The 15,433-nt window shown below is 43.4% G+C and overlaps 1 long non-coding RNA gene across 1 annotated transcript in view; it reads left to right on the forward strand.

Annotated features, from left to right (window-relative positions):
• The window catches only part of LOC147709698 (uncharacterized), a 28,718-nt gene extending 13,541 nt beyond the window's left edge, over positions 1-15,177 (forward strand). Inside the window, exons 2-3 of the long non-coding RNA XR_015296566.1 lie at positions 2,148-2,294; positions 14,925-15,177. This is a non-coding gene — a long non-coding RNA (uncharacterized LOC147709698). The remainder of the gene's footprint in view (positions 1-2,147; positions 2,295-14,924) is intronic.
• Positions 15,178-15,433: the final 256 nt, after the last annotated feature.

Genomic DNA, 15,433 nt, shown 5'->3' on the forward strand with positions numbered 1-15,433 from the left:
AGGAAGGGACTATCCTGGATATGTCTGCTTTACAAGGCAGCACACATACAAAGAGGAGAAACGTCATGTTTCTCCTCAATACGCCTAACCTTGGGGAGGCGTAGGATTTTGCCGAATTCCCAGGTTTACCAGGGCCTGTAAATCTGGGAATGCATAAAAAATCAGGGAGGTTGCGTGTGAACACCCAAGCAATGTCCATGAAACGTCTTCCTAGTGCAGAGTATGGCAACATCGTGGTTTGCGCTGCTTTGCTTTACTCCGTATTAAGCCATTCAAAGCCACACAAAGTGACTTTGAGTGGCTTCAAAAATACTGGTTATGCCGCGCATTCACCACATTGCGGGGTGCAAGCATATGGCAAACCCCTCGTAAATGTGGCCCTAATTTTGGAGTAATAGGATCATCTGGCCAAAAACATAAACAAATGTGTAGTCTGCTGTGACTATTCTAAATTTACTTTAGCAGAATCATAATCATTTCTTCTCCATTCTCTTTTTAAAATTTATAGTTTTTGTCTTTGCTCAAATTAATTAAGGTGAAAACTATGGCAACAGGTTATGATGTTTAAAACCCTGTTTATAACCCGAGGACAGGCATGCCATCTCCATCCATTAGCCATTTAGGGAAAGCAGCACATTGAAGCTCAACTGTAATCCGACATGGAGAAGACTCATTCGAGGTCTGAGCCAATCCTGGGACTCGACCTTACCCCATTCATGTAAACACACTCGCAATTATTAGGAGCAGCTTCTTGACTTTGGTCCGGGGAGAATGGTGTGCAAGCTAAGCATAAGATATATATGACCAATCGTGCTCCAATGTATGGCCTTTGAAGTGTAAAGGCTCATTATATAATTGATTTAAATTTAGAGATGTGATTAGCTCAGAGAACATGCTGTCCTCGCCTCCTCTCTGAGGGTTGAGTTCCTTTTGATTATTAAAATCCCAGTTACCAAAAAATTAGAGAATCTGGTGATACAGACACCATAACTTCGGTAAAATCCAAGGAGAAAGACAAAAAATGAGAAGGATGGTGAAAGTGGCGTAACAATTACAATCTTATAAGCTCTTTGGATAGAACTTACATGCCAACTTTTAGACATCTCACAGTGCTATAAGCTACACTAAACCTGCAAACTGCAACAAGATTTTGGGAACCCGGGGAAGATTTACAAGCCCCTTGCAACACTTTTACGCCACCATTCCATCACTTTTGTGATGCAGCAGCATCGTAAACAATGCTCCATGTTGTGACACAGGTACAACATGACGCATCTAGGGAGATTTGTCACGTTATAAATACCTGAGCTACACTATACCTGCATCAGGTGTAATGTATGCAGGGTGGGTGTTCCGACTTAAGAAGAGCTAGTAAAAGTGACGCAGTGAAATCTACAAGATTTCACTGCATCACTTCTACGACGCCACTGCATCAAAACCTTACGCCTGCTTGAAGCAGGTGTAAGGAGTGACAAAACTCCAGAAATGCATTGCCTTTACACCAAAAGATGTGTCACACATTCCTCAATCCTTGCACCACTGTGCACTGCATCGTAAACGCGACGCATCCATGGTCGTGCAAGTTTTTTTTTGCGTGATGCAAATTAACTGACGCATCTCTGCTAATATGCAGAGATGCGTCAGTTATTGTAAATCTGCCCCTAAAAACGTTCCACTGGGTACCTGCAAGCAAAGCTCCAAGGAATAATACCTTCAGTGGGTAATATTTTTTAAGAGTCTTGCAGGAATTTCTTGCAGCATGGCCAGGAATGTGTACAACGGGCAAAAGCTGTAAATCTGGAAAAATTCACAAGCACACCCCAACCACAGGGATGACAAGGGGTATCCTATGATCCACCCAGCTCCCACCAAAACAGCTTGCTGGAGAAGTGAGAGTGCAGCAGGCTTTCAACAGCATCCCTACAGCTGTGGAGGTCAGTACTGGCAGATCGAGTGCACATCCGCAAGTTGTGTGTTCCAGGGCTGCCTCTGTAAGGTCCCTCATGACCACTATTATAGATGTTATTGTTGGTGGTAAATTCATCTTGTTTCTGATGTTACTTCTGACAATGATTCTGGTAATATTTTGGCTGTTCGTGCGATGAAACGTCAAATAAGTTCTACATCTGCCACCATTTTATTCACAGTGCGGCCCGGTACCTGCGCCTATCATGGACCTACATGTCTAATGATGCATATGCCAACTTACTGCAAGTGTGATGGTCAATGTCCAGGAGTACAGAAGTGCTGTCAGATGAGTTGCAATGTCAGCTGCACAGATCTCGTGGTGCCAGGTACAGTACCATGTGGACATTACACACTGTATCACATTAAACTACACCGGTCCTCCAAGACACGAGTTGTCAGAAGGGCTGGGTCAGTCTGTACAAAACAAAACAAAATGAATACAAGTGGTTCATTAGCAGATATAGCATGATAAGGTAAATAGGTAAACTGCGAAAATCAATAGTTGAAAGAATTTTTAGGACACCTCCATACCTGTGAGACTTTGAAATATTGGCTACTTAGCTGTTGAAAAGACCCTGAATATGTCAGTGGCACATTCGAGGGAAAGTGCTCACTAAGCAATGGGAGATTTTTTATCCCAGAGAACACATTCATTCCTTTCCAGGAGGTATTGTATGCCGGCATTCGAAGAGCCTCTGGAATCAATAGCCTTTTTATCAGTTTGGCTGTCCTCCTAGTGGCCTGCCACTGCCACACTGAAAGGAGGACTGCCAAGCTCGCAGTGCACCAGCCTGCCGCATTAGGGATGCAATCCAAGGCGGGTGGGTGGTGCAGCGGCAGTCTCACAGCGGTGGTCAGTTAGGCTCATAGGAGAGCCTAACATTCATACTGCTGCCGTGAGAGCGCCGACTGCGCATTACTGCATGGAGTGGCATGGATGCCTCATCTTGCAGGAACTGGGGTGCAATTATAGGGGGGAATCAGTGATGTCATCAGTGATGTCACTGACCATGTCATGAGTGATGTACTATGTGAGGTCATAAGTAGTGCATTATGGGGGTGCGAGTATAACTGCTGAATTTCTCTGGTTTTGTACAAGTGAAACTTGAGCCTAACTATAACATCTCTGTAATCATGTTTTTTTGTGTGAATATCTATGGTTTGTTAACTAGTAGTCGCATTTGCAGAGTGGTGGAGAAAGAGTACTGGGCTTCAGACCAGCAATCAGGAATCCCTCTGTGTAGGATTTACAGGAGGGCTTCTTTGCCCCCAAGGACTCTAAGGCGTAAAGTGGACTTCATAACCAACCACTAGTACACCATGAGCCGTGTTTGCAGAGTAGTGGAGAAAGTGGGCTTAGCCTCCGAAGACCTCTTAGCAATCCCACTATGTGGGACTTATTGGAGGAAACCGGAGGGGTAATTGGCCCCTAGGGTCATCCTTGGAGGCCAACTACCCCAACCGTTACCTCCAGTTAGTCCCCCACAACAGGATTGCTGAGACCTATTGCCTAGCCTCCTTTCTCCACCACTCTGCAAATGTACCTCCTGGCGCACTACTAGTATGGGGTTGATGTCCCCTTAGCTATTGAGGGTCCTTGGTGGTCAACTAGCCCTCCTGTTATCTGCAGTAAGAGCCACACAGGTAGATTGCAGAGAGGTCATCAGAGGCCACACACCCTTTCTCCACCACTCTGCAAAAGCACCCCCTAGTGCACTGCTCATTTGGGAAAAAAGTCCACTTTAGTCCTGAGGCCCTCAGGAGGCAGGGGGACCTCATCCCTCAATCAGTAGGGTGCTAAGACGCACATTTGCAAAGGGGTGGAGAAAGGGGCCTTGGCCTTGGACCACCTCCCAGCAATCTCACTGTGTGTGGCTAACTGGAGGTAACAGGAGGTCCCTCAGAAGCCAAGGTGACTTTATTCCCCAAAAGAGGAGCGTGCCGGAGCCGCCTTTGCTGAGTAGTGGAGAAAGGGGACGGGCGTCCGGCAAGTTGCCAGCTTTTTCTTTCTTAATTTTTTTTATATTTTAGGAAGGGGGGCCTATGGCCCGATTTCCCTGGGCCATTTTCAGATCCGGGAACCCCATCCCCCAAGCCCTCCCCTTTTTTATTATTTTTTTTTTTAAAGGATAGGGGGCCATGTTGCCCCTCTTCCCTGGAGTGATTGCGGCCCCGGGGACCCAATACCCTGGAGCCAGGCCTTTTCTCTTTTTTTTAAAGGGAGGAGAGTCCTAGGGACCCCGATCCCCTGGGGCCAGGCCTAAAGGCCCCCGCAGTCCCTGCCAGCTCCTCACCTCCTGCAGAAGCCGGCATTGCTTTTACACACAGGGATCTGCCAGCATTCAGCTTCCTGTGTGTAAATGCAAAGTGCTCTGCTTTGAGCAAAATAGAGCAAAATGTCCTCACTTGGTGAGCAGTCTTTGCTATGGGATGGCGGGAGCTGCACCCTGGGACATTGCAGCGGTACCCAGGGCCATGTAGGGCTCCTGAAAGGGGCTGCAACAGACCCCCTTAATTATTGCATTTGTGTCGCCGGGAGGTTACATTCCCCAGGGGCTGCGGGGGAGGCTGTTAGGCATCCCCTACCTTTTTTCTTTATAAAGTATATGCCCCAGGGAGGTGGCGGTCCCCAGGTCAGGTCCTCCCCTGCATTACTTAAGATTAAAAAAACGGTGTGCCCCTGGCACGTGGCGGTCCCCAGGAAGGGTGGCCAGCGAGGCCCCCTCCCCATATAAATGCAATTGCCCCAGGGAGGTGGTGGTTCCTGTGGCTGTAAGCGGGCCCAGTGTGCCGGCTTACACTCACCCGCTTACACTCAAATAAAAAAAAAAGGCACTGTTCAATAGTACTTGAACTCTGGCAAAACCCGTATTGCAAATCTGAAAGAATAGTATATTCATGGGTGCAACATTTTAGTTTCTCAAGCAGAACCCTTCCTGACAAATTTGCTACAGAGTCCAACAAAGGAGACCAGTCTAGTGCATGCAGGGTCCCTCTTATCTCCCTTCTTTTGACTCATAAAAAGACCTAGGAGTTGAGTATTTGCCACAGCTCTAATGACATTTGTAATTAACAGAGTCCAGAGGTCAAGATTGTCTGTAAAAGATTAACTGGGACAATTGTACATGTCTCACGTACATTTATAATTAGGGATTTACTTTCATCATATGTATTGGTTAAGTCGGCAAATGAGAGTCTGCCCTAATGGACAGCAAACCTCAAACAAACAATTAACTTCAACTCATCTCCCACTATTCCTCCTTCCGGGTGAATCCTACCTCAACACTAGAGCCAAGCCTTATTTTCTTTTGCCTAAATGCGTCTCTTCATGCAGTTAATCTGCTTAGATTATATTTTTATTTTATATTTGCAAAATGTGCTATTTTTCCACCTTGTACCTAGATGTATTCATGTCTAGCTGTGCACCCCTCCGCAGTCAACTCTGTCAGACTTTACCCTCTATTTGCCTCCTAATCTGTAGGTGCTTCAGGGCGGCCTATTATCATGGTCCTCTTTCTCTTTATGAGCCTGGACTAATTCATCCCATTGCCTTAATATCAGTTAATTATATGTGCCTTGTAGTTCACAAGACAGAGTGCATGGTATTTAAAAGTTTCACATGTAGAAAATTAATATTGCCATGTCTGTACAGTGACAAGACCCGAAAACCTATTTCCACTGTGGCAGGCCCAGCTGTAAGAGTCCACGTTGAAATACTAATAGTGTATTACAAAAATTGCACCAGCTGGAAAAATAATTCAACCGCTGCATCTCAAATAAATTGTTAAAAATCCTGTTCAATAGTTAAGTGGATGTTTATCATCTATAAAGCAAAGTTCCCTGTTCCCTTCCTGAAGTTCCTGAACGATCATTTGGATCAGGGGTCTCCAAACCGGTCCTGGAGGGCCGGATCCATGCCAGATTTTTAAAATAACTACATGTATCTCAACGGGGATATCCCAAAAATCTGGCATGGATCCTGTCCTCCAGGACCGGTTTGGAGACCTCTGATTTGGATTAACTCTCCAGCTAGACTAATGCTTATAGGTAAGTCAATATTGTATAACCCTATTTAGGTAAGTAGTTTTAGTGTTTCATTCCCTGATATTAGCTGCCATAGTAAGGGAAAAGGGACTGTAAAAAATGGGGTAGCAACTGAGTCACTCACTATGAACATTGCAAGCAATTGCTTTAGGACCAGCTTACGTCTCCACCGGGCACACTCACTGTATATCCATTTTGTGCCCAAGTCATGGGGAGGGTATTGTCTGTCAGGAAGTACCACTTTCTTCTGTTGAAAGGTCTCTGTTTGTTGGGCTGCATGAAATTAACCTTGAATAATGCATGGTGTAGCTGTAGTTATTTTTGGAGGGATTACCATTGTTTTTCCCACACAGATGATCATACATGGGCCACATTAGTGAATGATAGTACGTACCTACATGTTTGCCACCATCTTACACTTTACTGCTGCGCATCATGCATAAGCACACTTTCAAGGTGCTTGTCACGTGATTGTAGCATTGCTGTGAACCCTAATAATTTTCATATAGTTTAATCTACAAACTCACATCCTACCAACCATGCAGAACCACCAAGAAGAAGGTATGTGTCTGAAAATATAACTTGCATTTAAAATTCTCTGTTTCAACTCATGCTTATGCACAACCTCAAAATGCTAAGAAGTAATTGGAGTATGTTTCTGAACCTCACAATCTAGAATGAAACCTTGCAAAATGAAGTAAAACAGTCTTGGAAAAGTGCTTCTTCCAGTTGCAGCTGAACTTTTCCTGGATTCTGCGGCCAAGAGTGACTGGTCCGGACAGTATGTACTGGTCAAGACTGTTTTTTTGATTCCACGCCAGCTGCCCCTCTCTGTCTGTTCTTATTGGTCTATAAAAGAATTGCATAGAGGCTGCATTTGAAGAATCACTTATTTGGAAATCTGGTGACACAGGGATTTATGCATCATCTACTGTTCCTGACACTTCTTTTTAAAAAGAATTAGACGTAAATGACAATGTCATTACCAACCGCACTGTCATTTCGTCACATTTAATATTGACTTGCCAAGCATAGCTATGAAGGCATGCGGAAGCATTTGTGGAGAACTTGACTAATCGATAATGGGCCTCACAGGTCGCTGTAATTGACCCTTGGTGTAATGGAGTGACATGCTGCCCCATGCCTTAGAGAGATTACTTTGGAAAGATTCAAACATTGGCTATTGGGGCCTTATACCTATTGGTTTGCGCAATATGGGTACAATTTGCATTTAAGTCAGTTTTAACACTAATTTGCAATAAGAGATTGATACTGATTGTGTTTGCTCCTGCTTTGCAGATCTACCTACTAGTAAGTGCCTGTTGAAATCCGCTCTATGCATAATAATACATCATTTCAGCTGTTTAAACATCAGCTGGTTAACTAAAGCTATTTACCACCTACTGGCCAAATTGTGCACATGGTTCTGCTACTCAGCCTGCCACATGGTGAATAATGACGTTGATTTGCTTTTTCCTCAATTGCGGGCCAAACAGTACATACTGTCTACTTCTTTAATCAGTAGCCAGGTAAATTATGGAGTGTCTTCGCTATTTGCAAGTCTAATATCCAAATAGTACATAATATCTGCTGCTTAGCCATCGGCCAGGTAAATAATGAAAGGTGTTTGCTATTTGCATGGCCTCTGGCCAAAGTATACATAATATCTGCTTTTTTGCCAGCAGTCCGGTAAATAATAAAGTTTCATGGCAATTTGCATGATCATTGCACGATTGTAAGTAGTGTTTGTTATTTAGCCATTGTCCAGGTGAATAGTGAAGTTTGTTTGCTATCTGCCTGACCCGACCTAATAGTACATACTATTTGCTATTTAGCCATACATACTAAATCTTCTTTTTTAATTACGTGGCTTTCAGCCAAATAGTGAAACATCTCTGCTATTTAGCCATTTAGCCAGCAGCTGGGTAAATATTAAAGTTCCCTTACCATGTCCAAGTCCACTGTCCAGAATCGCTTCTAATAAGCCTGCAGCCGGGTAAATAGGGACGTTTTGCTGCTACCATGGAGATTTGCTGAACTCCTGTTGCCATGTCAGATGGTCATAGCACAGATAACAGGGAGTTTCACTTAGGTAAGGAGAAATCTACATTAGGGGCAATGTTTATGGGTGGTAAATGTCCCCAACTTGTAGAGGTGGGCCTCAGCTAGGCCTACCAGTGCTAGGGGTTCGCTCTTCTCTGCACATAAGTCCTCAGACCAATAAAAAAAAGTTGGCACGGAAACTGGAATGCAAAACAAGTATTTTATTAAACCTCATGAGGTGGAACTACATACAAACAACACACTTCGGTAGTGTATGAAGTAGCACACGGAGTAGCATGTGCAGAGTAGCAAAGCCTAAATATAGCCAGTCCATAAGCAGAGCACAAGGGTCAATGACCGTGAAGAAGGACAGAGCACATGGCGAGCACATGGTAGACAAGATGGCTTCAGCTAAATGCTAACATCGATCGCTGCCAATTTTCAAAAACTAAACAGGTAACCTGTTTTTGGAAAGAGGAACACAGTGATATGTGCATGCAGAATGTCCAAGTAAAGGATCAACCCAGCACTAAGGAAACCACAATACTGTGCAATACACATAGGAGGGACGTCCAGCAGAGCCTTTCTCTCACCAATCGTTTTGGATCCACACTCAGTTCCAGCATGAACAGTCAGCGCTTCTCGTTGTCCTAGGCATGATCAAATCTTAAGTCTCTAATTACGGGAAACTGAAGAGTTTGGTGAGTTTTCTTGCCACAATTGTACAGGTAAAAATACCTGTGCCTGTGATTAGAATCAGACGGCCCCCATCATCAGTCACCTCATAGCCTGGTTGGACATGGTGGTAGCTGCTCTCTCACAGAATAGGGCTACTTCTGGTTTGCTGTCTTGATATCAAAGTAAAACAAAAAGAGCGTTCCCCTTGGGATTGCATGACTGAGGAGCTTACTGGGGGAAAACACATGCATGGCCAGAAAAAGTTAACAAGTTGACTGTTACAGACCCACAAAGCTATGCCAAGGATACGCGTTCCAACAGTGAACTACCCTTTGCACCAAATAGATTGGTAACTGCACTAACCCTGCTTTCTAAAAAGGTCAGACTCATAGTCGGTGCCACATCCATACCCACTAAATCTGGATAGCACGTACCACAACCCAGTGAAGCTTGTAAGTAGTGATTTCAGCTGTGTTTTCAGTGCTTGCATACCATATTTCGACAATAGAAAACACATTAACAGGTTCAGACACCTTCCATATGAATCAATAAATTACACATTTTCATTGACTTCCCTGGGTTTAAATGAGGTTCCATTGTCCAAATCCCTGGCACGTAACTGCTTGAAGGAGTTGTGTGCTTCCTTGTCATAGTGGGGTTTTTGTGTATACGTCTCGCCAGGCATGCAGCACAGCTCTGGTAGACACATGCATGGATTTTGGTGTCTCTGGGACATAAATGAGGTGGAGAAGTGTGGGTCCCTCAAACAGCTCTTGCCTAAGTTCTCTAGCTTGGAATGAAATGGAATTAAAGAACCATTTATTTGTAATTGGTAATAAAATGCCCAGTAAATAGGAGCAAATCGGCTATGCCCAGGCCTCCTTCCTTGGGGTCTGTGTGCATTTATCCCATAAAACTCAAAAGGCCCTCCCATACAATAAAACAATATGCATAATTTCAATTACTACTCTACAAAACATTTCTGAGACAGGTCTGGAAGACAAAGGGGATCCTGGAAACTGTAATAATTTTCAGGAGAGCAACTTCCCTGAAGGATGTGATAAGGAGTGAGTCTCAGACCTGAGTGTACCTGCACCACTCTTGTCTTTGTCAAGAGTGGAGTTGGGTTAAGGTCCCAGCAAATTATCCGGCAAATAATAAGGTACTTAGAGGGATTTTTCTGCTCCAGCAGGTGTCACTGTCTAAGTAGTCCTGCCTCACCTCCGATCAATAACATCTTGGCATAGGTTTGAGATTGTCATTAGGCTCTCACTAGTCAGCGGTGAGTAACACAGAAGGTGTGGCATGTCTTTTGTGTACACTGACACTTGATCTTCCAAGCCTCCATCCCACTGAAAGTCCTGAACCTACCCATTCCATCTGGTACATTTTGCAAATGGGTTTCACAAAGGTAACATACACTTTTGAGCAATTTACACTTTTGAGAAAGTTTACTTCTTTTTGGAGAGTCAAATACTCAGGGCCCGATTCACAAAGGTAAACTTAGACCTGAAGCCTAACTTTAGACCTGAAGTCTAAGAGCCTGATTCACAAAGGTAAACTTAGACTTCAGATCTATGTGTACCTTTGTGAATCTGGCACATGCAGCCTAACTATCCAATGGCCTTATCACTCACCTGCGGATTGAATGCAGAACCTGCCTGTTTATCATTGCAGGCCTCCCCCATCTGCATCCTGGAGAAGTTCATGTCAGGCTTTTTATCAGTATGAATATCTTATAGAAAAAAGTCTCTGCTCCCAGTACCACTAAAGTCCACTTTCCATGTTTACTGATATATATATATATATATATATATATATATATATATATATATATATATATATATATATATATATATATATATATATATATATATATATATATATATATATATATATATATGCCTTTTAACTGACTCCTGGACCCCGGCGCGTACAGACTGGCGTCCCGGTTCCCCACAGTCTGAGAGTCCCGGTTAAGCCTGTGACGGACTGCTGCATACCTTTCAACTCGACCACACCATGGTCTACATACAACGGATTGAACACAATCCTCTACTGGCAAAATCAAAGCCGCATCTTCTCTACCATTACGGCGAGTTGTTTGCTGTCCCTAGAATCAATTTCCCAGAACCATTTGCCCAGGAGTCACGCTTCCACACAGACCGTGTACAGATACTTATCCCTCTTTCAAGCTTTGCACCACTCAGATCTTCTGTCTGGTCCTGATGAGAATCGGACAAAGGGTCCGATTCGAAACGCGTTGACCTTATCTGTCTGGCTTGTTGTCAAAAAATGTATATATTTGCAATTTTTAAACTGCTTTATATTAAGTATTCTAAGAAAACAGTTTTTCTTCTATGTTTTTGTAAATAGTATATGGATTAATTCACTGACCTCTTTTTGCTTTCTATGTTGTCTATTGTGCTATATGTTTGGTATACTGTGAATAGAAATGAGTGTAAGAATGTTTGGCTCACGCATGATGTCTGAGTGAGGATGAAAATCTATATGCCTTCATTGTTTATTGTTTAGAGTATCTGTCCTCCCCCCTAAAAAACTCTTTTTTTCCCTTCATTGTCTGTGATATATATACGTAAAGTTGTTCATTGTGGTTGTTTTTCTCGTAAAAAGAAATAAATAATGATGGAATAATTCCAATTTCTGGCTAATAATTGATTGTTTATTAGCTTATGATTAGGCTGTTTTTGATAATCAGTCTCAGTATTGGCACCTCTGTTCATTTTAACTGTTTAAGCCAGTGCTTGATGACTACTGATGGAGCTTGGGAACGTGACATTGATGGCATTACCCATACTTGGGCCAATCATTAGTCCTGAGTTGTCCTTGACATACAGGACTAAACTGCAAAGTAAATGCAGACTTATAGTCCAAGGGCAGTAGTATGTACTTACTTAATATAGGAACACACTAGCGTATAAAAGCAAGGTAGTATGTAGGCATGATTAGAGGCACAAAGGCCCTAGCTCAATGATGATAGTCTACAGCTGAAAAGACCTATGTGCAAGCTTGTGCCTACCCAACACCGACTCACCACAGATCTGGGTACTACGTCAACAGAATAATGAGGCAGTATGCTGATTTCCTTTGTAAGGTCACATAACTCAGATGTGGCTTACCTGTCCTACTGTTGCACGGTAAAGGGGTATTGCAGGAAGCTGGCTCTCTATATAGTGTACTAAAACAAAGTACACTGTGCAGAGAGTCCATTGGATACCCAATTGGTGACAGAGGGAAAAGCAGATAGTCCTAGTGCTGTTTATATGGTAGTGTGGGCGAGCAGTTAGGCTTATCAGAGGGTCGTCCTAAACATTTGTTCTCACACACAGAGGCAAGAAATGGGACACACCCTCAAGAAAAAATCCAAGGCCAATTCGGAAAAAATACAAGTATCTTTATATATGTTTTAAAAAGCAAGACTTCAAAATGCAGGATAAATACTTTGTACAGTTTCAGTAATTCGTATAAAAGCAGTATAGTTTGAGAATAAGCAATTCTTCAGTATGTTAGCACAAGGCAGAAAAAAACCATCAAACATTTACGATTGTGGTCAGTGGCGAAAGCAATGGGTTAGCATATGGTGCATTGGTTTGGGAACACCCCCAATGAGCTACTGTCACAGTCACTGCAAAGAAGGCATAAAGTTAAGGAAGTGGAAGACGCCAACACATATACTGTTGCAGTCAATGCCAAGGAGTTTCGGGTGATCATGGGCACAGAGGATACAGAGTCAGTTCTTATCTGGAGGGATGAAGGTCTTGGAGGCCGAGTACTCGGGTACAGCAGGCAGTAGAGGGTTACTTGGATCAGAGGTACCGGAGGTTTTGAGAGGTTGTATCGATCGTCACCTACAGTGGTTGGGTCATGGGTACGGTTCAGGGCAGTCCGTCGCAGTGGGGCAGTCGTGCCCAAGTTGCAGCAGTCATGCAGTCAATGCCACCAGGAATTGAGTGCAAGCTCACAGGAGCAGGGCTGTTTCCAGCATCAGTCACAGGAGATGTGAGGAGCCCTCTTCCTGGTTGGGTGCATTGAAGGGGTCAGCCATCAGGCTGGGGACCAACAAGTCTTGGTTGATGCAACTGGTATGTTGGTGGTGACTCACGTCGACACTGTCCTTTCCAGTCCTCACCACATGGAGCCCCTCTAGCCCAAAGGGAGTTTCTTGGCAATCGGTCAAAGGCTGGAGTGACTTTAGGGTTTCATGGAGGCCTTACAGGTATCAGTAGAAGGCAGGGTTTGGTGCCTATTTCCCTGCAGCACAGATTAGTTCTTTGACTGGTTGCACGTTTTCTTCTGTTTCAGTCAAGGTCTTGTGAAGCCACCTAAATACTCAATTTAGGGGCATTAGAGGATGAGACAGGTACTAGCCAATGTGCTGCTTACCTGTAAGGTGTCTAAACCCTATATATGTTCACGCTATATGGGGCGTGGCATACCCCTGACTTCTAAAAGGCTATTTTCCCCATCTTCGAGATGGAAAGTGAAAAGTGGTCCACCTCGCCTTAGAGGAAGTACAGGTTGAAGGTGGGCACACCTCCTAATCTGGCAACATTTCCTGCCAGTCCTCCTGCCAAAGGTGGAGCAGGACTGGGGTTTGGTATCTGCTTCTAACAGCAGATGGCCAGAGGCCGGCTTCAAAGGTGGCATTGGTTTTGAAGCTTCCCGCTTGCACTGTGGTTCCTGTGTTACCACCTCCACCCAGAGCAGGCGTTGTCTCTGGCCTTTGAGAGCAATGGCTTTCAACCCAGGGGTCCAGAAACAGATTTGGTGATTGCAAGCTGGCTAGGACTAGTCAGAGACTATACCAGGACTGGGTAGATTTTCAGGGGACCATCTAAAGGGTCTCTTGTGTGCATTTATTATTAAATACATCACTGGCATCAGTGAGGATTTATAAAGACGAGGTGTTTGGTACCAAACACCTTTGGGTACAGTGAAGCCATCAGGAAGCAAGGAAATTTGTAATGACGAGCATCCACCCCATGTACTGTTAATGGCTTCCCTGTGCACTTACAATATCCATGAATGGGCTCGATATTGAAGGCCATACCTGCTCATGCAGATAGGCCAAACAGGGGATATATCGCACCCTGCCCTAGGGCTGTAAGGCCTAGCTAGAGAGGCTGTTTACCTATACCTCCTGCAGTGCTGTGAGGTATGGAACACAGGGGTGTGTGCCATGTTAACTCTTTGGTTTTCTCCATACCAAGACACGCATCCTGCAATAGCAGTCTGAATAGACTTGGTGAGGCGTGCCTAGGGTGACAATTTGTGCTACAGCCCTAGTGAACCCTCTTCAACACCCATGCCCTAGGTACCAGGGGTACCATTTATTAGGGTCTTACAGAGGGGGCTGAAGTTGAGCCAATTTTGGTACAGTTTTAAGGAAAGAACACTGGTGCTGGGGTCCTGATTGGCAGGAATCCAGCATACTGACAGTCAAAGTTGCACCAGATACTAGGCAAAAGGTTTGTGGGGGGAGGTATTGCAACCAAGCATAAGCTTCCTATAGGGATTATATGCTTCATAATTTATGGCCAAGTCATCACCATCCTCTGACCATCCAATTACATGTTAATATGTTGCTACTGGTGCAGCAGGTCTGGATATTGATATAGAGTGAATGTGAGTGATGCATTTGGATAATAAAATACTACCATGTAGCTTGTTATCTTTTTCCAAACCTACTCCAAGCATTTTGATCTCACTTTCAAAGCCTGCTTTGTATTTTACAGTGTCCATGGAATGATTCAGATTCTCCTGTAGTGAAATCCAAATAAGTCACCACAGTTCCATAGATGTCTTATCAGCCAAAGGCAGAAAAAATAAAACATAAAAAGTTCCTCTTTCATTTATTATTTTAGGTGGTATTTTCAGTTGATTTTTAGACTGGAAAGATGCTATTCACATTATAGTATGTCTATGTAAACCCTACCTTAGTACCACATGTATGAAGGGTGTGTTGGCAAGTTTATGTAGAGGGCCTGCACACATCCATGTATTGGAAAAACATCCAAATGTATTGTTTGTTGCTGAGCTACTTGCACAAGTGACATGTTTAGTTAAACTTGGATGTTATTTTGAAGCCATCTATTAACTGTTACACACTTGAACGACGCTGGCACACTCCTTACATTTATTGAGTACTGATGGTGTGTTTCTTTCTATAGGACCCTGGAAGGTTCCACGCAACACCTGAAGATGGCCTTGGGTCACAAGGCACAGAGGACGCTATAAAGTGAACCTGGGGACATCATAGAATAGCTTTAATAGAGAATAATTCACTTGCTTATCCAATGCATCTCAAAATGTAGCCCTTAATTTTAGTAATTGTTTAAAGTTTGATCATTATCTAAGGTTTGATTATTTCATTTCCCTGCTTGTTGAGCCCTCATGGTGCCAAAATAAAACAGTTTCCTTCTATTTCTCTCCTTGATTTTAGTGATCATTGTTTGCGTTTATCATTTGTTCATGATTTTTACACTACAGAAAGTTTTGAGGTTATACAGGGAACAATTACATGTACAATAAAAGACAGCATTTTCTGTTCCAATACCTAAATTGTAATTAAAAAACATGTTTTAAAATTCAAAGTTAAAATACGTTAGTCGACAGAAATTAAACAAATTAATTTTTTTAAAAACCTAATCATATAACAATTGGTTAACACTGGAATACA

Source organism: Lissotriton vulgaris, chromosome 6, assembly GCF_964263255.1.
Source record: "Lissotriton vulgaris chromosome 6, aLisVul1.2, whole genome shotgun sequence".
NCBI classification, from domain to species: domain Eukaryota; kingdom Metazoa; phylum Chordata; class Amphibia; order Caudata; family Salamandridae; genus Lissotriton; species Lissotriton vulgaris.